Source organism: Agelaius tricolor, unplaced genomic scaffold (genome assembly GCF_023055355.1).
Source record: "Agelaius tricolor isolate 1412-34295 unplaced genomic scaffold, bAgeTri1.0.p SCAF_3, whole genome shotgun sequence".
NCBI lineage: Eukaryota > Metazoa > Chordata > Aves > Passeriformes > Icteridae > Agelaius > Agelaius tricolor.
The window spans coordinates 31763609-31788870 of NW_027269263.1; the positions used below are offsets into that span (position 1 = coordinate 31763609).

Genomic DNA, 25262 nt, shown 5'->3' on the forward strand with positions numbered 1-25262 from the left:
ATGGCAGGGATCACCTCCTTTCCAATAATGGCAGCTTTTGGGCACTGTGAAGGTGGAAAAGTTTGGATCCACTTGTCTGTGAAAAAAATTTCTTTTTCAGCAATGTGGTCTCTTTGCAGAGCGAAGAGATAAAAACATTCTGACTGACTGAGTCCTGGCTGAGACCAGGACTCAGTCAGGTCTGTCTGTTATTCTTAACATAGTGGATGAGAGTGTTCTGGATACAAATAGGTTTTTTTTCATTTTTGGGTTACAAATTCTGTATGATATTGAACAGAATCTCCTAATAAATGTCAAGAAATCACATCGCTGCCATATCATTTATGGTTAAAAGCACATAATGATCATATAAACATCATGGTTCTCTTCATTTTCATAGTTATTACTGGTAAAATAGCTGAAACATAACCAAACTGATAATTTCATATTAATAGATTCAGAACTGATGTTACACTGTGTACTTTCACTCTCCATGGTAACCATGAATAGAATGTATAACTATTAAAAAGAAGTTTAATTAATTGGATTAAGAATCAAAATTAAGAACCAGAAGTAATAGTTTATTGGTATCAATATCATCTGTGTCATAAAAATGAGTCATTACTGCTGTGGTTAGATGAAGGGAAGATAGGATGTGTTCATGGACATTCTATTTTATTTAATCTATTTTTGATGTGTAACTCATATAATGAAAAGTCTGGTTGCCTTTAAAGGGGGATTTTCATCTCTATGAATTCAGATGGTGTACAACCTAGATGATAGCCAGCAGAAATACAAAACAAAAGCATGATGTAAACACTTAAAAGGAGTTTGAATTTGGGCCATCTTCTACTGAAGTGTGTGATCCTTGCTGACTCTTTTCTTCACAATTTCTTTTCCTATATGTTAAATTTTGCTACAGCATATCTACACCAAGAAGGTTCAGACTTTCCATTTCCTGACAACCCATCTGCAGAACAGAAGACATGCTATCACACTCGTATCATTTTAATTAATAATGTATCTAAAATATGTAGGGATAAATAAGGCAAGAATAATCACAGTCTCCAATGCTTTCCTTTCTCCTGGCATGTATGTTCTTCCACAGCTGTCTTTCCACCTTTGACACCCTTTTCAAGATTTATGTTCTGCTCTTTTGCTGTTATGACTGGCTGTAAATAAACTAGATCACTGTATTCCCGTCAGAAAATAACACCTGTCTTGATGACTTATAACTCTCAATTTTTGTTTCCTGTAGGCATGCTGTACACTGATCTTCTACGCAAAGACAAACACTTTCCAAGTGACCAGCTCACGTTGGAGCCACAGCCACCACTTCAGAGAGCAGAGGGAACATGGAGTTAAAGACCTGCTAATTTAACTGGGTTGGTTTGCATCTATCTTTGGTTTGCTTTGAGTGCCAGTCACCATTGTCTAACCTTGCTATCAGAGTTACTGATGGCATTCCCAGTCTCCTCCTAGGCTGTCTCTGTTGGTGTCAGCCAGAACTCAGTCTGCCAGGAGGGGTGGGAGACATTCAGGCTCCTCAGCTGTGGCAGGCACCTGCCCCACAGTGCCTGCAGGACCCAGATGAGGCAGGCAGGCATCCAGTGCTGGTCCCTGTGTTTGCTGCAGGAGCTCTTGTGCGACAAGGTTTCGGTAATGAGGGAGCCACAGGGGTGGCTTCTGTGAGAAACTTCCAGAAGATTCCCCCATGGGCAACAAAGACAATTCCAGCCAGCTCCAGGATGGACCTGCTGCTGGCCAAGGCCAAGCCCATCAGCAATGGTGGTAGTGCCTCTGGGATTACAGATTTAAGAAAGGGGAGAACTTCTGGAACAGCAGCCAGAGAGAGGAGTGAGAATACGCAGGAGGAACGGCACTGCAGACACCAAGGTCGGTGCAGAAGGAGGGGTAGGAGGTGCTCCAGCTGCTAGAGCAGAGATTTCCCTGCCGCCGGTGGTGCAGCCCATGGTAAGGCAGGATGGGACCCTGCAGTCCATGGAGGTCCATGGAGGAACAGAGATCCACCTGCAGCCTGGGGAGCACCCACACTGGGGCAGGTGGAGGCCTGGAGGGGGCTGTGACCCTGTGGGAAGCCTGTGCTGGAGCAGGGTCCTGGCAGGAGCTGTGGCCTCATGGAGAGAGGAGCCCGCACTGAGCAGGTTTGCTGGCAGGACTGGTGACCCCATGGAGAAGCCACTGTGGAGCAGTGTGCTCCTGAAGGACTGCACCCTGAGGGAGGGACCATGCTGGAGCAGAAGAGCTGAAACCCTGGGAAGGATTTACATTTGGAAAGTTTGTGGAGACTGTCTCCTGTTGGAGGGACCCCACACTGGAGCAGACGAAGAGTGTGAGGAGTCCATCCCTGAGGAGGAGGGAGCAGCAGAGACAGTGTGATGGGTTGATCACAGCCCTGATTCCTCATTCTCCTGCTCCACTGGGGAGAAGGAGATAGACAAAATCTGGACTGAGGTTAAACCTGGGAAGAAGGGAGGAGTGGACAGTTTAGGATTTAGTTTCTGTTTTTGTTACCCTACTCTGATTTGATTGGTAATAGATTAATTTGCCCAAGCTGAGTCTGTCTTGCCTATGATGGTAATGATGAAAGGTCTCTCCCTGTCCTTTTCTCAGTCCAGGAGTCTTTCATTATATTTTCTGTCCAACTGAGGAGGAAAGAGATATAGCAACTTTGGTGGGCACCTGACATCCAGCTGGAGTCTACCCACCACACACCATTGACACAAAAACCACTTTCAAGGCAGACTTCCTCCACTGTTAGCAGCCACTAAACCAAGGCAGACCTTCCACTTCTGGATATACAACTGGCTGCATAAACCTCTCAAAGAGAGCCAGTGTGCTCATTCCATTCAGCTGAGCTGCCTAAACACCTCCCATTGAAAGGGGCTGGTTTCCAGCTTGCTGTTTTCAGAGGGGCATCTTGGCTATTCTGTTTACTGGGAAGCCTACCTGTCCCAGGGCATATTGCCCTGCTGAAAATGCAGAGCTGTTCTAACAGGAGCTGTGGATGGGTGGGAGTAGCTGGTGGCACAGCAAAATGTGCTGGTATGATGCATGAGAGTGTACTGGCTGCAGGGCCTGGCTATGACCCCAAGCAGAAGGGATTTTAGGAGAGGACAAAAACAATACCTGTTTTATTGTACAGTGAAAAAATAGCAGCCAGCAGTAGTGCTAGCTATCTTGCTCTTCCACATTATTAACAGTCTTCATTTTTCCCTGATAGCAGGAAAATTGTACAAATGTAAAGTTTGAATAGGTTTTCTCACTGAGACTGAAGTTAGGAACCAAGTTAGGAACCAACGACCCTATTCAAGTCCTACTTTACAATGATCTACTCCTCTTTCTAGAAAGGGAATGCACCATGCAGTGCTTAAACTGTCTTTAAAAAGATAATACCTACTGTTCATCTGAATTAACACTAAGGAAGAGGATTTATCCAGCTGCAGTCAGTTTTAGTTTTTTTCCTCAAGTTTACATTTGGCATCATCCGAGTTCTTCCATTTGCTTTCACTAGGGATCTAAAATTGTTACATCTAGAGTAAGAAAGGCCCAACAAAATCGGTGAGAAAAAGAATGATTAAAAAGATGTTGTATCCTTGACATCTAGAATTGATATTCTCTAAAAGGATATGACCTCCTTTGCTCTTAAAAACCGTTATAAATTCCTTGATGTTTTAAAATTTGATTCCTTTATTGACTTCCTTCCACTGTATTTTATTCAAGGATAGAAGGCCTGCACAATTGTGTAAATGGTTTTGATGGCATCTTTGTGTAAAAAAAGTCATTGTTCTTATTTTTTATGAAGGAAAAAGAAAAAAAGCTTAGAGGCTTTCTGTACCTCTAAGCAAAACTTTCCTCTCACAATCTATGGAAATATTTTTGTGCTCCACTTTCCTATAGAAAGTATTCTTTAATTCCATCTAGTAGGTATAAATTACAGTGCTATCTGAACAGGAAATTATTCAAAATCTCAATTTTGGACTAGCTAGAAAAGCAAAGATGAAATAATTGTTCCAGGGAAATATTTAACAGTTTAAAAACAGATTTTGAAGCACCATATTTTATTCCAAAACTTGATATTCATATGTAGGTGAAATCAATATGCTAGGCTGGAGCCTCACATTGTATTGCTATCGTCATCATCTGTTTGTATTACCTGAGAGCCCTGGAGTCTCCATTCAAGGTTAATCAGTGTATAAAAACCAGATGTTCCCTGCCTCAAAGGATGGATACAGACAGGATGCTACAAAGAAGCAAGAGAATAGTGTTCAGCAGGAGACATAATGGTATCATCACAGCACCACCAGATGGATACGATATCAGTAAAAGAACTTGGAGGTGGACAATAAATTAGAAATAGCTCTGCAGAAGATTCACCATGGTCAAAGGGGGAATACATGGACTAAGCCAGAAGTTTGAAAGCATTGTGTGCAGAAGTTGTGTCAGATGTACAGGAACAGCAGAGTTCAGGAAAAAATCACTCTCCAAAGTTGATGAAGCTTATTAATGATCCAATATAAATTTAGAATGGAGTTCAGTGCTTCTTGTTTCACTCAAACACTAGCAATTCTGATCACCACCAATACTCAGATACTCAGAAGAGATCACAGAGTCACAGAATGGTTGAGGTTTGAAAGGACCTGTGGAGGCCATCTGGTCCAGCACCTTTGCTCAAGCAGGGACACCAACAACCCTTTGTCCAAGAACATATCCAGATAATTTTTTAATACTTCCAATGATGAATATCTCCACAACATCTCTAGGCAACCTGTGCCAGTACTTGGCCACCCTCACAAGGAAATTCCTGTATTTCACTTTGTGCCCATTGACAGGACCTTTGTTCTGGTCCTGTCGCTTGCCACCACTGAAAAGAGCCTGGCTTCTTCTTCTGTATACCTTCAGGTATTTACACACATTGAGAAAGTCCTTATGAGTTTTCTCCAGCCTGAATGGTTCATATTCTCAGCCTTTCTTGATATGAGACATGCTCCAGTTTGAGTATATTAATCTTCCTAGTGGTGATGCACTTGAGTCCTTGCTCTATGTCCAAGTCTCACTTGCATTGGAGAGCTCAGCAATGAACTCAGAACTCCAAGTGCAGCTTCCCCAGTGTTGAGTAGAGCAAAAGGATAATCTCCCTTGACCCACTGGTAACACTTCTAACACAGCCCAGGACACCACAACTTGCTGTTACAACGAGGGCTGTTCAGTGTTTGACAGTAGGGGAAAAACAAAAGGGCTTGAGATTTTTACTTTTAAACTTGATTTTTTAAAAATTATTTTTTGTGAGTTTTTAAGGGGAAGATATTAAATTTATACTAGACCAAGAGGAATACAAGGTCCTTAGATATGGGATTATAAACCAGTCCTTTAAAGGGCCATTTAATAGCAAGCTGCCACTCCATAATAGGTTTTTATCAACAGTCAGAAAAAAGTCAAAAGTATAGAAAAGTCATAGACTCATAGAATATGCTGAGTTGGAAGGCACCTGCAAAATTCATGAAGTCCAAAAGCTGGTCCTGCACAGGACACCCCAGGAGTCACACCATGTACCTAAAAAGCATTATCCAAATGCTTCTTGAACTCAGACAGGCTTGGTGCTGTGACCACTTTGCATAGATGCAAGTGCTCAAACACCCTCTTGGTGAAAAGCCTTTTCCTTTTATCCAACCTAAACCTCCCCTGAAACAACTTCAGGTGTAGCCACATTTCTCTTCACAGAGAAAGGCAAGGAACAACTTCCCAAGGATATTTTCTGGGATTCAGATTCTCTGAACCTCAGAGAAAGAAAAAACAATTCTTATCTCAATTGCTGCGCCTCTTGTTGTTCACAGGTGGAATGCATTGTGGAAGATTGTTTACCTGAAGGGAATTGGTAATTGGATTCTGGTGTGAGTGTTTTGATTTATTGACCAATTGAAACCATATGTCTGTGTGTCGGGCTGACAGTCACGAGATTCTAGGCAGTTGAGTGTTTGGTGCAGATTCAGTGCAATATAGTATGGAATAATATAGTATAATAATAATAATAATATCAGACTCCACTCTGATATTGTGGAGTCCTCCTCATCATTCCTCACCCGGACGTCAGGAGTGCCCTGCTTTTCCCATACTTCAGGCCATTTCGTTGAGTCCTATCACTGGTCATGAAGAGGTCACTACCTGCCCTTCCACTTCCCTTGTGAGTATGTTGAAAAGTGCAGTGAGGTGTCCCCTCAATCTCCTGCTGAGCAAATCAAGTGTCCTCAGCCACTCCTCACACAGATTTACCTCAAAGCCCTTCACCATCCTTCTTGTTCACCTTTGGGCACTCTCTAATAATTTAACATCTTTCTTATATGGTGGTGACCAAAACTTCACACGATATTCAAGGTGAGGCCACTCCAGTGCAGAGCAGAGCAGGACAATCCCCTCCCTTGCCGAGCTATGATGCTGTGCCTGATGCACCCCAGGACAAGGCTGGTCCTACTGGCTGCCAGGGCACTGCTGACTCAGGTTCAACTTGCCATTGACCAGGACCCCCTGGTCCCTTTCCATAAAGCTGCTCTGACCTCTCATTCCCCAGTCTATGCACACAACCAGAGTTGCCTCATCCCAAGTGCTGAATGAATGAACACTTTTCCATGTTAAACTTCATATGGTTGGTGATTGCCCATCTCTCTGATTTGTGAAGGTCTCTCTGCAGGGCCTCTTTGTTCTCAAGGGAATTGATAGCTCCTCCCAATTTAGTGTCATTGGCAAACTTAATATTATTTTGAATACTAAGTTACATTAAGGGAAAAAGCAAAGTTCTCCTTTTGAGATCATCCATGCTGTCTTTATTCTCAACTATACCAGAAGATTATTGTCGCATTAACCTTCTGTGAAAGGAAAATAAACAGTGTGTTAAAAGGTGAAGTGAATTATTCTTGATACTGAAAAATGTTTTCAAGACATTTTTGAAATAGTAAGTGCCTTTCACAGTTCACTTACCACAGTTTTTGCAAGTAAAACTAGTAGCTTTTAGGTCGCATGAATTAATATACAGTGGTAGCTTTTACAACTTCTTATACTTTGCCATATTTATCTCTCCAAAATATTTCAAAATGTAACACATTCAGTTGTAAATGTTGATCTCTGTTTAGTCAGAATGATTAAGTGGCGGTCATTGTAGCATGACTCATTGCTTCTGAATAGGAACATTTTCACAATATTATCTTTGTTATGAAGTGCAGTTATGATTCACTTCATTCCAAGTCTTCTTCAAGTGAGGATAGTTATGATTACATTTGGAATACTTCATGCTACTTGGTGATTTACTGGTAGTGAGCTCACTACTTACGCTGTTGCTTTCTAAAGGAGGAAAATAAAAGAAAGGTTGACTGCATTCCTTAGAGATTGGTGCTGCCAAAACCATATGTTTTCATTAGATGCAAATGAACCTCCTTAGAGGAAAATCCTTCAAAAATTCTTTTAGAATTTTTCCACAAAGAACAGGAGGTTGCTGACTCATTTGGTCTCGTACAAGGTTCTGACAAAGACACAGGTTAAAGTCAGAGGCAGAGCTTCACTCTTCAATGGAGCTTTGATTTTACGTATGTCACTAGCTCTGAAGGAAGATTGCAATAAAAGAGTTACTATAAAACTTGTCCCTATTGAGCTGAATTATCTGAGCTGGTGTTTGAAATAGAACAGCTGAGCCCAGCTTGTGTACTAATATTGGTATCTGGGATGGTGTTCTTGCATCTGTGTGTGACCTAACCTAGCTTTTTGCTATATTGACCTTGTACACTATGTTCAGTGTTTCAAAGGTAGCTCAATATCCAATATCCTATTTCTATCCCTTCAAAATGCTGTTCTAATAGTAAAGAGAAATAAAATCTTCTACATGACTTTTTAAATCATAGAGCCAGCAGCATCAAGTGAAGTATATGTTTTAGACACCCCTAAATAGATTTCTTTTGGTTAGTCTATTAAAGTAAATAAATGTAAATATGCTATCAATTTTAGAGCATACTGATCTACACATTTTTGTTTTTTGCAAAGTAAGAATGTGAGCCTTGAAACAATCAAAGCATTCCAGGTGTGCTTGAAAAGGAAAGGTTTTCACCTTTCCAAAAAGCAACATTTCATCTTTTTCTTCCTCAAAATAAACAGACACATTGACAGACATTACAGGAGCTGCTGAATTTTAAAGATGTCATATTTTCTGAGAGAAAAATAACATTCTTGACTGCAATTTTTTGACCACTACTCCTTCAGATCTTTTAATGTGCTCTTTTTAATGTCAGAGAGATGCCTCTGCTTGCCTTATGTAAGGCATGCCTAATATACAAGTTAGATCTGCATTAGTTCTGCCTTCTACATAATGAGTCAATTCAAGAAGGAGTTGCATTTGTCATTTATATGTACCAGAAGGTGTGAGCATGGACTGAAATGTCTTTCTTTCACAGAATCATATTCACTTTCTCTTCAGTCCACTTCCACGTCACTTAGGCTATAGCTTGATTTTTATAGATTTCATACTGGGCACATCTTACTTAACCTCACCAAGTAATAGGGAGCTACTTAATCAATTTAGCTGCCTCAGGCTTCTATGGGAATGAAAAGGCTATGTTTCTTCAGTTGTTTCCATTAATAAAAAAAAATTAAAAAATCAAAATTAACACCTCACTGTTGAACATACAGAAAGAGACCTAGTCATAATGTTGAGGCAATCAAGAAATTCTTTTGCAATGCAGTTTGATAGCAGAAAATCCACAGCTTTTTAAATAGCATTCAATCTACAGACGGTATTTCATCTATGTAGGGCAATAAATACAACTACACCTGCAGCAGTTCTGGACATCTCATTACACAAGAGACAGGGAAAGATTGAAAGAAATCCAGGGTAGCAAAACAAAAGTGATAGTTCACTTGCAAAACAGACTTATGGAAATATTAGAAGTGCTAAATACATACGAGTTAAGCCAAAGAGGAAGTAAATTGAGACAGAATTCCACTGCTATTTAAATAATGCAGAGACAGGAGATGGACATATGACATATTTGTTTGCCTGGTCCTAACTTTGACATAGCCACATTGAGTTTAGAGCCACAAATGAAATATTTAGGACAATGCCAGGAAAAGTCCTCAGCTGTGTCACACAAAGTACTGGACTGTGCTGAACTGGATATACCACATCAAGATACAGAGCTAAGAAAAATGGACTCCAATATAACCAACCCCCTCCAAATTTCAAAAAACCCACCACAATTCAGAAGCAAAACAAAGAATTGCCAGAGTAAAGCTCCTCAGCTGCACAATGGGGGCAATTTCTTGCTCACACAAATTAATTTCTATCACCTAAGGTGTTGATCTAGTTGTTTTCTTAAAACATTGCTGCCAGCATGGTAAGATGCTGTAGTGATCTTTTCTTCTATTGATTGAATAAAGCTTCCTTCTCAGGAGGCACTGACAATAAAATAGCAAATAAGATTTATTTTCTGGAGAGCCTTCAAACTCTCATCTACAGAGTAAAAAACCCACATTGTTGGGACATATACAATAACAGAGCAAACATCACTGCATCCTGAAAGTTTATCCCTTCAAGTTCCAAAACTTTATTCCTTCCAGTCCAAATTCTAGCTGCACTGAAAAATTTGTCTTAGTACAGAAATGTTGAGAAAAGTTTTGTAAGAGGAAAATACTAAAGTTACACATTATTCCTTATACACAATTTATCCAGGAGTCTTTCTGGATGCTGAAAAATTCTGAATCTTCACAAGGTTCATCTCCAGAGTTCTGAAAAGATCGAATTTTTAAAACATCATCATATAGAAAGTGTTTGCTGAAATATAATCAGTACAACATCAATAAGAATACTTTTTTTCTAAAAAACGTTTTAAAATATTTTCTACTAATGGTTGTTACTTGAAAAGAATTCTCTTTTCATGATGATGTGATTAATTCCTTCTATTTTGTCTCTCAGGGAAGAATTCATAACGTCATATTTCTTTTCAGGGAGTCAGAAAGAAAAAGAGCTAAATCCTTCCAATCTTATTGCAGTAATGGGACCAGATGCCCCAGAAGGATAGCAATAATCTGATCCATAGTTGTGCTGATTTCTTTTTCTGCAAGTGCCTTCTCATTTGTGGGATTTACCAAAGGTAATCAATAAACATTACAGTGATCCTATATTAGCTTTGCATATTAGCTTATTAGGTAACGCAGAAATATTAATAATAATTAAAAAAAATGCTCTATTCCAATCAGCAGTTTGTAGCAATGGTGGCATTTATTCAAAGTATACAGAAATGTGACTCAGTTCTCCTTGCTGAGAAGTTCTGCCATGATTATTAATTATTATTTTAATATAACAGGAAATTTAGCTTAAAGCAAACGTATAAATTAAAACCCAGATATTTAAGAAAGATGTCGTAATGATAAGAGAATTGCACTTAAAGGCAGGCAGATGGGAGGTGCTCAAGGGGGCTGCTCTGCAGGACAGTGTACAAGTGAGTCCTGCTTGCACAGACTGGACAACTGTGTGTGGCAGCTCAGCTCTGTCTTTCCAGAAAGGGGGCCCTAAGCTAATGAAAACTGCTGCCAACAGCAGCCTACACAAACCCATTTGGCTGCCAAGCTGCAACAACATCAGGCTGTGAAGTTGTTTTTCCCTGTTGTTGCCAGACTTATGAAGGGACTATCACTTTAATGCCTTTTTTTAATTTTAATTTTTTTTCTAACCACAAATTAGCAAATATCTATTTTCTTTTAATTTACTGTGACAAGACCTATGGGGCACCAGTACCAACAACACATAGAGCTCTACATCTGCATTTTTATTTTACAGAGGAATAAAACCCAAACAAAAATAATAATCAGTGAATACATATTTTCCTGTTACAAGCTAGGTTGGCAGTGGTCTTGTTTTCGATGACAAGCCTTCATAAACAGTCAGGAGAGACAGCTGTGCTCAGAATTGTGCACCTGTAGCATAAGTCCTCTCCCTCTTCCAGCTGATTAGGGGCAAGAAGATTTAAACATGGAAAAAAAATATTGGCAATGGTTTTTAATTCCATAAAAAAGAATAGAAACATTTAACATGCTGAGCAGTGCCTCAAAGCTTATTAGAAAGAATTATCAGCTTGAAAGCAATTTAGAGGTACACACATTATATAGTACATTCACTGTCAACAAGCAATCATACTGCCTCAAGTTGAGAAATCACAGAAGTGAAGAACATCAGTGGGGAAGTGAAGCCAGCTAGAGCCTGGATGAGAAAGGAGGAGAGTTAAAGTCAATTTATTGACTTAACTGAACTGACTCTGAAAATTCAATGCCTGTTTTCAGCTCTAAGATGTTTTTATGCAAATGCCATAGGTTGCTAGCCTACATTATTTTAGGATATGACTGCTAGTATGGATCCTGTTGCTGAGGAGCCTAAATGTTTATAGTATCCAAAGAGCCCCAAATATGCCTTTGTAGACCTAATTTTATAATGATCATTATCACTATTAGGTCACTAAGGTGAGATGCATGCTAATTTTTTCCCCAGAAGTTCTATTTTGGTGTTATTTTTAAAGAAGTGTGTATTAAAAACTGTCGTTCCCCTTTATTGGATCCCAGTAGAACTACTTGTGGCCTTAATTTTCTTGGGGAATAGGTAGCCAATTTAAAAATAAATCTCTCTTGCTTCAATTAATTGTCCTTATGCTAGAGTTTTCTTTATGCCTCCTAAGAACTCACATAATACTTTTACTCTCAGGTCTGCACCATCTTCTCTTTTCTTAAGACTGCCTTAAATCTGGGCTTTCTGCAGGCTCCATATCAGACAAGGCTCTTCCACATTTGCCGTGCAATGCTCGTGTACGTCCCTAAGTCAGCTGTGAGCCAGCCACGAGCAGGCAAGGGCCAGGAGACTGTGCTACTGAGGAGCTGCCACCAGACTCACACAGCCCACCTGGCTGCACTGCTGCTCTTGCCCTTTTCCACTGGCCCCAGATGACAAGCCCTCACTGTTAGCCCGTTTCCTGACCCTGCAGCTGCTCAGAGGTGTGTGGTTCCAAGGACTGTTAAAGACTCCACAACATTACAGCTGTTCCCCAGACCAGCTTGGCAAGCCAGAATGTAACATGTTAGCTTTGATGCAGCAGAAATTCAGGATGCTCAGGTAATGCAAACTGGCACTCCATCTCTGTGTTCAATGAGGGGTCAATAAATGCTTCTAGGTGCATAATAGAATTTTTAACTGTCGCTTCCTGTCACTGCAGTTTTTCTGAGCAGCAATGCTGGAAAATCTTTAGGGTGGAATCACACCTCCACGAGTTACTTTTGGCTGTGGCCGCTGCAGAGCTGTGCACCATCTGTCATGAAGGCAGCAGAGAGGAGCCTTGGAATAGCAGCCCAGACTCATGTGGGAAACACTGGCATTGGCTACATGACAGAGCAACTGGGAGCTTCATGAGGCAGGCAACAGCTTCCTATTGTAACCTCCCGAGAAATGACAGCAGAGCCATTGCACAAAACTGATCTGGGCCCTCAAGTAGTTGAAGAGCACCACAATGAGAAAAGATGTGGCAGACAATTCTCTGGTCTTGTTTATACAAGTACCTCTAACCTATTCCTGCAAGCAAGAGCAGATCCTGTGCCTTGAAGTGTTTTTTCTCCCCAGACTCTTACACCCTGCCATAACAAACATTACAACATGTGGGTAAAAAAGTATTTTGGCACAGAGCACATGTCTGTGAATGATAGTAACACTCCTGAATGCTCTTATTAATAATGGAATATGGGAGAAATCAGCTGTGCGTAAAGAAGATACACATGAAGGATTTGTGGTAGCTTTAAGCTCTATCTACTCAGAAATCAAAGAAAATAAACTGTGAATTTACAGCTAATGTCTCCATTTAGTATAGTTTAGAAAGCTGAAATTGAATCTCACGTGCTGTGTTGTATGTATGTCAGGCTTCATTATCTATGCAATGGGAAATTAGCAGCAGTTACTTAGTGCCCAGCAGGATATTTGGCAGCTGTTTGAATCAGGAGCTGATCATCGAGTTTAGAGAGTTGACTAGAAAAGAGAGAAGACTAGAAAAATCCTACAGTGCAAGGAAAAAGGCTTAGTTCAGAGCCTTGTGAAATCAGAGAGAAACTTTCAATTAATTTCATGGTGAGTTGTGTAGACCTTTAATAAAGATTCATATGATCTGAGTAGGAACTAACAAGGAGAGTGAAATGGCTATGACATCTACAGGATTGGACAAAAGTCTTCTTTCAACAAAGAAAGAAGACTTTCATCTGGAGAGACTCTGGAGTTTTGTAGGAGTTGGAGGAACAGCTGGATTCCTCCCAAGATTCACCAGAGGATGGTAACTTTACACATAGGATTGATTTTAAAAAGCTTCTTTTAGTGAAAGATAAAAAATATGCTGGCCAGTCATAGATGGTTGTCTAGGTTTTATCTGTAGTCAGGAGCAGCCATAAGGCAATCCAGTCCCTCTATTTTCCACTAACAACAAAAGAAGACAAGATGGCTGTCTTATGCTGCAAATCTTAAAGGACTAAGTTTATGTACAAAGAGTGCAACTATCAGTTGTTATTAAGCAGTGGCACTTGGAAGACTGTTTTGAAGAACTCACAAGATAATCCAGGATCTACTTCTTGGAACTTGAGCATTGTCTTTTTACAGATCGAGTTGTAATTTTGTAATTGTATCTCTTTTAGAGAACCATTTACTTAAAAGAACAAAATTACATTCAATTGCACTTTTATTAGATAAAAGGAAAGCCATTTTCTGCAAAAGTGGCTATTTAGAAAACACTGACATTGTAATTGTCTTTGTTTATCCTGCTGGACAGAGCTTGACCAGGTGGAAGCTTCCCAATGGAAATAGCAATGATGAGAATTGTTGAACATTTCATCTAGTCCTCATAACTCGTCTTCATTGCTCTGAGAAGGCATAATAGGAAAAAAACCCCTCATAAATGTAAAGCAAGGCCTTAGGCTGAGCATTTGGAGAGAAATTACCTGTAAGGGTGGTGGAAATTACCTGTAAGAAGTGGTAAGAAAGCCAAGAAATTTCTTAGGGAAGTGTCAGCATTGGACTTTTTTGGAAATCACGTTATTGGCAACTGATCTTTGGGCAGATGGATGGTTCTTTAAGGATCAGAATCTTCTATCAGAAAGGAGTGCTTTGAACTCAGGATAGTGATCTAGTATAGAGACATACAGCCTTTTTTTTCTACTCTCAGCCAGATGCATATTAGACAATTGAGTACAAAGATAAACCATTATGATGTGCTACACAGAGCACTTCCATTATATCTAGACTTAAGCTGTGATCAATCTTGGATAAACTAAGATTTACCTTGATGATGCAGTTTGAGAATTCTCTACCATGCTGGGCAGATGGTTACCTTGCAAGCCTCTGCTCAACCAGCTCCAGTTATCAACTATATCTCAACACTTTTTAAATAGTCACAACTGATTTTTAATGTCACAGACTCAGACAAATAAATGGGTTTGATATTCTCCTGCTTAGACATCAAGACAACAATGAAAAACCACTCGTCTTGGGCAAAAATTATTAAATCAAAAATGGTATATGCATTGACATATATTTGATACTTCTTCCAGATGATCTTCTGAGTATCTTCTTGCATTTATCATCTTGAATATGCAGGACACATTGCAACACCTTGCTGTTAAAAGGCCCATTAACAGACATCAGTGCAAAGAGACAAAAATAACTGTGTCATGTTTAAAGACCTTTACTAATTCACCTGAATTGGCAAGAAAATTGAAAATATTATTTAAATGTAAAAGTGAAACAGTGGTGTAGTAGTTAATAATTAAATTATGTTTTAAAAAAATGTATGAAGTTGAGTGCCTCATAAGGCTAAATGGCTAAATGGCTAAATTTAAGCTACTAAGTGGTTAAAATACTAATATCAAGCAAAAAAGTCTGCTGTAATGAAGAAGGGCAAGGGTTAGGAATTAAAAAGAATCTCATAAAATAGAAGCTGTTTCCACATGATATGATGATATAAGGCTCTATGAGATATAAGGTGCTCTGATAATCCTTGAGGAGTGATTCCACTTAATCCTACTTTATGCCACTTTATTTATATATTTTCTTGCTTCACCTGCTTGTAGCAAACATTAATACTGATAAAAAACTATATTTCTGATGCAGTGCATAATGATCAGAAAAAAGAACACTTTTAATAAAGTTCTGTGATTGAAATGGCTTCTAGGAGATAGCACACTTACATTTTTTCCAACCTGAACTGTAGCATATACTACACTTCTAAAATTCAAAGGTGCTGCAGTATCTCTTCCTTACACCTCGGTTTAAAGATATAGTCACTGGAATGATAAGGCTCATTTAAGCATAACATCCTCCAAGGGAAGTAAAAAGGCTACATAAAAAACAACTTCTGAATTCTGAGGACAAAAGTTGACATGAAGAAAGAAAATTTAAAAAACAACATTCATTTTACCTGTGGATCTATCTTGTAAAGAAAGTCAAGTCTTTTTTTAACAACATAATAAATCTTCATGCAAGCACTTTAGTGTGACCATTGGAAAATTGAGAGCAAATGTATCTCCTACACTGAAAAATGAAGAGCTAACTGGACCAAGCTATTGTGGAAGTGAACATCTGCCAGTTCCTGTACTCATGGATCTTCAGCCTCTTTAATCTAGACAGCTGAGGGCAAAACTCAAACTTGACTTCTACAAAGAGTTTCAGGCAGCTGAGCATGGCTTGCTGATGTCACAAAGGAACAGGAAAATGATGTATTTCAAGCCTCTCTTGAAACAAGTAAATTATTTTTCTATTTTAATCTGAAGTTTAATCAAATCAAACCATATTAATAGGGATAGCTTCACCAGTTCAAAAATGTGACTTAAAGACGGATGGTTTCCCTGTCTTGGTTTGAAAAGACAGGTGTCTGCTAAGGAAGGCAGGAGCCTCTCTTGAAATGGAAAATGTAAACTCCCTCTTTCTGAATTATTACAATTTTGAAATTAAAGGGCTCTCAGGCAAAGATATGGGAGTAGGAATAACAGTTACTTATTATGAAAAGTAAAAATAATTTCAAAAGCGCAGTAATACAAAACAACACTGACAGAGTCAGAATACAACCTGACACTTGGTCAGGGTGCTGGTAGCAGTCTGATTAAAGGGTGGCTGGCTGCAGCCCTCCTGGGGTGATGGATGTGGTTCTGTTGAAGCAGTGATCTTTAGAAGGGTGGTTTTCCTTTGAAGGTCTGGTGGTGGGGTAGATGGGCCTGGGAATCTGGTGGGAAAAGGCTGCCTGTGGTATTCCAACTCAGATTATATCCAGTTAGGAATGCTTGGCTCCTCCCCCTGGGTGGAGCATCCACAATGGGATGATGTAATTTGATCAGTCATGCAGTGAGACTTGGTGGCCCATCAACAGGAGATACCTCCCGGAGGGAGGATGGGCTGTGGAGGAGATAAAGAAAACTGCCCCACTTGGTTTTACGAGGTGGCTCATTAACAGAAGACAACTGCCCCACCTCTAACAGATGGCAACAGAATACACACCCCCGGCCACATCTTGCATTTGCAACCTAAGGCATTTCTCTAGAAGCATAATACCAAATTAGACACTCCTACTCAAAGATATAAAAAAAGTAGAACTTTTTCCACATGCGATTTTGTTATATAGATCCTGCAATATAATTAAATTATATTTAATTAATTTAATTAAACTAATTATATTTAATTAAATTAAGAAGTCTAAGACATCACTGCATTGTTAAAAAACATTGCTAGAGGATTTTTAAAATTTAAATCTCTTGCTAAAGCAGAAATTTGATGGAAATTTTACCTGGTTGTAAAATTTGTCAGTGACATTTCCAACCACTTATTTTTGATAAAAATACCTCCTGAATGCTATCAGTCCTACCTATAATCTTTCCATATCTGCATAGATAAACTAAATACGGACACAAACAGGTTGAGCTTTTAGGCCAGGATTTACAACTCCAAGACAGGTGGTGACCTCATCTTGAACCATGCAGAAGCATAAGTGAGATAAGAGTCCGCAGGTTATCCTCCAGGTAGTATTTTTGGTAAACTAAGACATGCCATAGAACAGAAACAGTGGTGAAATGTGCTACACCCCCAGTAATTAAATTGGCCCATTTTCTTTCTCTTAAAAGTGTTTACATGAAAGGTCTGGTAGATACCACAAGTACTTTAACGGTGATGCAGACCTTTCCCTCTGGGAAATTCTGATCTTTGGGTACAGCCAGACAAAAGTGTTACTGTAGGACTCATTAAGGAGTTAACTTGTAACACAGTAAAAATACACATGACCTATATTAAGACCTACTCCATGGGAATTTATCACGAAATTTTCTCCTTCACTACCCGATAGGAGCTCTTCATTGTGTAAACTGGCAATCACTGCCACGCTGGTCTCATGACGTGTGTCTAAATCAGCTTAGTCTGCAGAGACTCTCCTGTCTGCAGCGCCAGGCATATACCGGATGCTGTTTAAGTGCTAAAGAAAGTCACACAGATGATATTTGGGAGAGTGATCTGCCTGCTATTTATATTTCAAACTGAGTCAAACTAAATGGATTTCTGAAAGCCTCTTAAGGAAGATTTAAAGAAAGAAACAAAATGAATAGAAGAAACAAAACAAAATGAATGGGAAAAAGCAATGCAGAAAGATGGGAGGTGTTTCACTTGAATACTAGGTATGTGCCACAGTTTACCAACATTGGACAAAAGAACAAAACTTAAAGATAAAAAAAGGGAGGAAATGGAAACTATTTTCACTTGGGAGATTCTCACTTTCCTGATTCCAGCAAGGATAGCATATTATTTTGCCTTAGGCCTATGCCTCAGGGTTTCCAGCAGTACAGACATGAAAGAAAGATGCTAACTAACAGAAACTAGAAGTGAAATTCTAACAAAGCGCTAGCAGCTGAACACTGTAGGAATAGTCTTATGGCCCCACATCACATGCAGGGCCTGAATTGTGATAGACTTATCAAAACATGCAAGGAAAGGAGATCTGTGAATTCACATGGCCAAGGACAGCATGTACTTCTGTAGCCACTGCAGTTCTTTTGACTGTCACATCTTCCTTCTGACAAAGCTGAACTGTGTACATTTTCTGGCCACCAGGTAAATTGCTTCTGTTTATCCAAAAATAAAGTGATGGGCAGCAGGGCTGAAACCTTAGCACAGCACTAGCTCCATTTGCCAGGAGAAAGGATGTACAGAGATTCTGTAGGAGAGCAAGATGTAGAAAACTTGAGAAGGGCAAACATTAACTGAGAGTTTAAATCTTTAACATGGCCAGCTAACTATAAACTATCTGAGACTTGTTGAAAAGATGCACTGGCTGTCAATTTGAAAAAAAGGCAGTGACATGAATATGATTTCACAACCTGAGGCTTTGTTTTAAAAATGCCCAAATAAATATCAAAACAGCATCTCTTGAAAAGTTCTTCTTGTAAAGAATATTGAGAAGAAAAGTACCTTGATTTACAAGTACAATTGCTTGATATTGTCAAGAATCCTGAATGCTGTACCTGCAGATCTTCTTACACTTCATAGTAAATGAGGTTCATATGCTGCTAAATGCATTCCTATTAGAACTGGGTAATATTTTATGTATCTGGAATATCATTCTGTTTTTACCTACTTTTTTCCTTGAGTAAATGTATTTAATTATCATTGTGAGTCAATTCCTGTGAGACATAAAAGAGAAAATGATACTGAAGTAATTTACATTAATGTACCTGAGTCATCATAGAAATTCCCTAAAAATAAAGATATCATAGAGCCACAGTGCCTTATCAATGAGATATTGCAATGGGGTCCTTAGTTGGTTTAAGACTTATTGATACCTCTGTGTCAATTCAATTTTTTAAGGAGATTCAAGTTTCCTCAGAAAACTTTGCTTATTTATATGATGCTTAAATCTCATTCACCCAGAAGTCACCTTTTTTCCTAAATCCTTAAGCAAGTGTGATTTTGAGGGTTTTTTTTCACAGCTCTTTTTACAGAAGTAGGCAATATGCATTTAGTATTAGTGCCACTTAGTCTAAGGTTTGTTGAAGCACAGCTTTTGCCTGCTGAAGCATACACAACCTTTAAAGTTCATCTACCACCATTTAGAGACTGTTAAAGACTCAACCTCCTTACCAAGAGTTTTGCTTACCATCTTGTATTCTTCACCATTTCTTTCCCCGACACTCCTAATGCTGAATTTCATGGGAATAGCTCTGTATATCAGTATTTGAAATAGAATTATAACCACAGAACCAGTGTTAGAGCTTCAGACAGAAAAGAAATAGGTGGAAACTGACTTTCCTCTCTTAGGAAAGAATGGAAGTGTTGTACATATTGTTCAACCAGTCACTTATGAATACACTGTTGATTAAAATAGTATAAAATAGTATAAAATAGTATAAAATAAAATAAAATAAAATAAACACCCATTTCACAACATATTGCAAAAATGCAGTATTTCTATTGACAGTTTAGGATTAAATTTTTGAGCAACATCCCCCGTGAACTAAAACTCTAGTTCAGCAGCCACCAAACCAAATGGTCTGTCTTCCTACAGGTCAGTGCCCTGTGGGTGATTGTTGTGTTAGAAAGTACAAGAAATACCAAAGCATATGGAGGCTGTTTCTTAGACCAAGCATTGCTTGGTGAGCTAACATCAGCCTTTATTTACTGGACCTACTGCAACAGTGTCACAGCTCCATAACACTTGCCAAAGTTAAAAAATTGTGAGAGCTTCAGTTTTCTGCCAAATTTAGTTGAAATTAGTGGCTGCTACTACAACTACTACTGCTACTACTATAATATGACTAATAATCATAATAAAAAGGTTGAGATTTCTTTTTAGTGTGAGAGCAGGCATGAAAGACAAAGCAAAGGACTACATGCAGTTTTCCAAAGAAAATGTGATTTAATTCCCCTTTCCTTCATCTGCCCACCAATGTCTTAGACTCCATCCTGAATGATATTACAGTTAATGTCAGTGATTTACAACTGTTAACAGGCATGAAGATTACAGCTACTTTCAACTCATACTGTTTGATGTCCATTAGCACACTATCATCACACCATACCTAACAGAAGGTGCTGAAATCTCTTTCAGTAATTCCTTATAATTTTGGCTCTTATGGAAATAAAAATACATCTCACAGGTGAAGCAGTGTATCCACTTTCCCATGCATCCTGCTAAACATGGTAGTAATTCTCAGATGGTCTAAATACTGCTCCACTTCAATGCAATTATTTGCATGTATGCTTGGCAAGTAAATGCAGCAGAGTTTTCTATTTATCTGACTACATGGTATGTACTTTATCTTCACTCAGTCAAAATATTATCTAATTATTAAAATATTATCTCATATTAAAATATATTTCCAACTCTCAAACTGACATTTCATTAATTTTCATGGACACCTGAGCATATATTAAAATCCAACTTTGTGCATAGTGAATAGGATTTTTCAGTTTCTCAGATTTTTTTTTAATGTAGCTTTACTCTATTAGAGTAAATACCATGTAATACCATGGGGGGCTGCAATGTCTTTAATTGTGAAACACTCTTTGTATGTGGTGATCTCTGCTGGTAGCACACGACACTCAAATCCCCTTGTGTCAGATCAAAGCTTTCATTTCTGCCAACAAGTGCAGGTCATATATTTAAATAGGTCAGGAATGAAATGCCATGGGTGTAGATTAGGGTGTCAGGACTCAAAAGCCGAGGAAGAAAGACTCCTACAATTGTACTTACCCAGACCTCAAGGAAAAGAGCCATAACATTTTTGCAATATCCTTTGCAGGCATCAGGGTGGAAAACCAATATGTGGACAGAGGGAGATGCAGTGAGCACAGCAGGGCAGAGGCCAAAGAGCCCTGTGGAGACAGCAGGTCTGAGACCCCTGTGCTGGAGCTCTCTTGTGCATGGAGAGCTGCTCTGGGCTGCCACGTGCAGCATGGTGTCACACCTTGTCCAAAAGAAGGGTCTGCAGAGGTTTCCAGTTCTGGCTGCTGAGCTGGCCCCAGCTGTGGGTCAGGTGACACCTGAGCAGCCCAGCTTAGCAGCTGTACCTTCCCTTGGCCACGTGAAAAGCTCCAGAACTGCCTTGCTAAGTGGAAACAGCTTCTGCTAGAAAGAAAAAATTCCCTGACAGGAACAGATATTAGAAAGGATTAGGTGTCACCTTGTACTGCTTCTCACTTTACCACCAAACATGTTCCCAGACTGGAGGAGGTTTGTGGAGACATTAAGTGCATTTTGTGTGGAGGTTTACTAGCCACAGTCTGATGGTGCCCTCCTGGCTGGCAGGAACAGCTGAAGCCACCCAATAAACATCATGTCCAGTTTGTTGGGTGTTATAAGTTTGAATTGGTGTTAGGAATCTACAGTGGAGCCAGCCAGACTGAAGCCTTTTGCAGAAAATATGTTTGTGTAAAGGCTTGAAAGTAAGCCAGGTACACTCTATGTGAGGCCCTAAATGGAGGGTCAGATGCAGAAGCTGGGCACAGAGTGGAGCAGGGACTTTTTTCCCTCTCTCATTATTGCTCCACTGGGAATTGCACAGTCTAGCCAACACTGTGGGGTTTAGTTTAAAAGCTGGCTCCACAACAAAAGTGGTATTTGAGGATTCTAAGCTATAACAGATACTATATAAAACAAGCCTTCCTCCAATTTATTCCTGACATTCTGTATTTAAATTAGTGTTTCTAAAATTCAATAGCAATGTTTTGGCAAAGAAACAATGTAAGAATGACAATTTTCCAAAGCTGACCTTATGCCATATGCCCATTAAATTGAGGTGCTGTGCTCTATGAAGGATCACTTTAGCACTTACTATACCCATTAAGCTGAGGGAAGAAAAAATAAAATGAATCTCACAATTTGATCTCAATATTTCATTGAATAGAGCACATTTTTATGGTTGTTTATTATTGGTCTTTAAAAAGAAATTCAAACTCATTTCTGTAACAAACCTAGAATGAAAATACTTCCTGTTGTATCATCCTTCTATGAACAACATCAGTGTGGATTTCCTAGAAGTAGACAGCCCCAGATAATAGAGGGAAAAGAGATATTCCATCCTGAGATTTTTAAACTAAGATAGCATGCAGAATAAATGATCATAATATTCTGACAAATTCACAAAATTGTACCTAATTTTTAAAAAACAGTCATAACTTGATATGTAGTTTATCTTCCCCTATTTTTTCAATGTAATCTCAAAAGAAAAAAGAAGTTAGAGATCAACTGCAAATCAAATTTATTTTTTAAAAGGTAAAAGAAATATTGCCAAGAGCTTCAGCACCTATGTGTCACTCCTGTTTGACCGCTGTCTTTTATGATGCACTCTACAAAGAACTTTTGAGCATCTCTATTTTCAAGGACAGGAAAAGTACTTACATGATTTAAATGTCCATAATCATATAGCCAACATAGTCTGCCACTAAACACACATTTTTACTTTGTTCACCTAAAAGGTAACCTTTCCTCAATCAGCCAAGGAATTTTGCAGCACTGCTTTTTCCTCTATTGAGATCAATAAGATATATGAATTAAAACTAGTTTATGCGTGGTGAGAAGTTCCTGCTGAAATATCCTGAAATGGGCAGGTTTTTCTGTTCCTGAAATTTTGATTTTAATTTAAAAATTGTTATAAACCTATCTAAGCTTAAACAAATCCTAAATAAAGAATTAACATTTTCTTGTGCACTCCTTCACTGGATTGACCTAGAGTTCTCCATAAGTGAGTTAAATGATCACAGATGTTTGCTTCTCACATCACAGAACCATAAAATCATTTAGATTGGAAAAGACTTCCAAGATGATCATGTGCAAACTTTGAGGAAAAACCACTGTGTCAACTAAACCATAGCACTAAGTGCCATGTCCAGTTGTTTTCCAAACACTTCCAGGGATGGTGACTCCACTTTCCTGGACAGCATAAAGGCACGAGGAGTGCCACCAGCTCAAAGCCACAGCTTTTCACAGTCACCCTCTGTGGACACTCCCCAGAATGGAAGGATCCAAAACTGTGCTCTGACATCCTTAGGCTGCAGGTTTCTGAGAGTCAGTTTGGCTCTTGGGTTAGCAAAATGTACATATTTAAAATCCTTCCACATGTTTAAGGAACTTCTGGACAAATGCATGCAATCCTGCCGATGCTTTCCTGGCCTCTTGTTGCACAAAACCAAAATGGATCAGCACAAAGCTGACAGGAAACAGCTGTGACAAGAGGTGTGCATGTGGGTCCACCAAACAGACACAGTCCTCCTGTAAAGGAGCATGAACATCTATCTGCTAGGATAGAGATCTCTCCAGAAGAAATTCTCTTCTCATTCTGTGCTACATAAATATAGTTTTAAAAAACAAAATTCAGTAGGAGCATTAATGTAAGTTTCTGCTCTCATTTCTGTTGGCAGGAAGAGAAAGAGTCACTCAAATTTTTTTTCCTTTAGAAATCCTGATAGGTCACAGACTTGGAGAAGAAGTGAAAACAGGTTTACTATGAAAGTAAAATATCATTGCAGTACTGCTCTGCCGTCTACACAATGACATGATCAGGACAAAGCTGCAAATCTATTCCCAAGGCAATGTGAATTCTAAGCAAGAGCAAGTGGGAATCAACAAAAAAAATCTAAAAACCAGTCAAAAGGAAGGTGTAGGATATATATGGCTTAAACTACAGTTCTTGATGAAGACACAAAAGCTTTTAATGACATTGTATTATCTGAAATCCGTGCAATACCTGGCTTTGAATTTAAATCTCAGCAAATACATTAAGTTTGATTGTGTACTAGCCAGAAAAATCAAACTGTTCCTTCTTGGCTCTTGATGAATCACGTGAGTGATGCAGTAGGACAGATAGTGCACTAATGGTCAATACTTTATGGAAAGCTGCCTTGAGATGACAGCAGTACTCCATAATGTGTATGTTACTGTTCAGAAGATTTTTGGGAAATACAAGGGGTCTCCAAAAATAAAAACAGTCCTCAAGCTTCACAGTGGGCCCAAGCAGATATTTTTAACCTCATTCCCAAACAGCTGTGATTCTCAATCAGTGTCTCACAAGTGCAGAAATCAAAACAGGAAAAGTAAAAGGAGGAAATAATTGCATACATGGGGGAAAATTCAGGTTAAAATATGAGGAGATGAGGGTGCAAATAAACTCACATAATGAAATCACAAGGGTGTTTTGCAAGTGAATGTCATGAATGATAAAAAAGTTAGGGCAGTTATGCCTAAATATAGCTGGTTTATCAAAGTCATGTTTCCACTACTGAAGACAATGTAATAATAGCAATTCTAAGTAGTGTAATAGAGAACATAACACCTAATGTTAAACACTATATGACTGTTAACTTCCTGCTGACATTTATTTCTGTCTGCTTGGGGCTATTTTGTATATCTGAGCAATGACTTCTTTTTAAACACATATTCTGAACTTTTACATTATCAAATTTAAGCATATTTTATGGAGATTTCTGCTCACCAACCAGAATTAGCCTACCAGGGTGAGAATATTTCAAATTGCATTCATTCCTTCTGTAATTATTTTAAGTGACTTCTAATCAGGATTTGAGGACCCTGCCTATACTCTCATTTCTAATTATCAACTGAGGTTTGAAGGACTTTAAGTTGACTTAAGTAGCCCTGATGTATGCAGCTCACGACTCATTCATGCCAGCCCACCAATTACTTCATTGTGGTGAGGAAAGAGAAACCAACCTCTCTTTGACAAAAGAAATCACAAAAATACAACAATTTCAAAATGGCAGTATCTTGAAATCTTTGTAATATAATGTGATGTTTTTAGAACAAGCTAAAACAACAAATAATTTCCACTAGGTCTGTAAGTCAATGCATCCACTAAAGACAAGTCTTTATTAATGAGAGAAATGTTACTGATTAAAGGAAGATCTCTTTAATCTAACTTCCAAATTAGGCTACCTGGCAGAATTAGTCTTAAATTAAAGCTCTCCAGGAGATGCATGCTATCAATACTGAATTTGGGAGCCATGAAACTGTGGAAGTTTTTTCCACAGTCTCATGGCTCATATTTTCCAAGAAAAATCTTAGGCCATGGTAAATGTAGACAGAAGAGACTGCTTTTTAAATATTTCCCTCTAGTCTGGGCACAGGGAGCTGGGCCTGTCATACATGCCAGAAGGTTTGGTGCAGGGAGAGCAGGTCTGAGGGAAGGCAGGAGAGCTCAGCCTTGCCTCCAGAGCCCCTCCCTGGCCACTG

At 39.0% G+C, this 25262-nt stretch overlaps 2 long non-coding RNA genes across 8 annotated transcripts in view; one reads left to right on the top strand and one right to left on the bottom strand.

Moving 5' to 3' along the window:
- Nucleotides 1-19449, top strand: part of LOC139588251 (uncharacterized) — a 92556-nt gene extending 73107 nt beyond the window's left edge. For 6 of the 7 annotated variants that reach the window (XR_011678597.1, XR_011678602.1, XR_011678598.1 and 3 more), the window contains one exon: nt 1238-19449. This is a non-coding gene — a long non-coding RNA (uncharacterized lncRNA). The remainder of the gene's footprint in view (nt 1-1237) is intronic. The other variant, XR_011678604.1, reaches the window with a different exon arrangement.
- Nucleotides 1-25262, bottom strand: part of LOC139588252 (uncharacterized) — a 103078-nt gene that overhangs the window by 9028 nt on the left and 68788 nt on the right. The gene's annotated exons all lie outside the window — the stretch shown is intronic.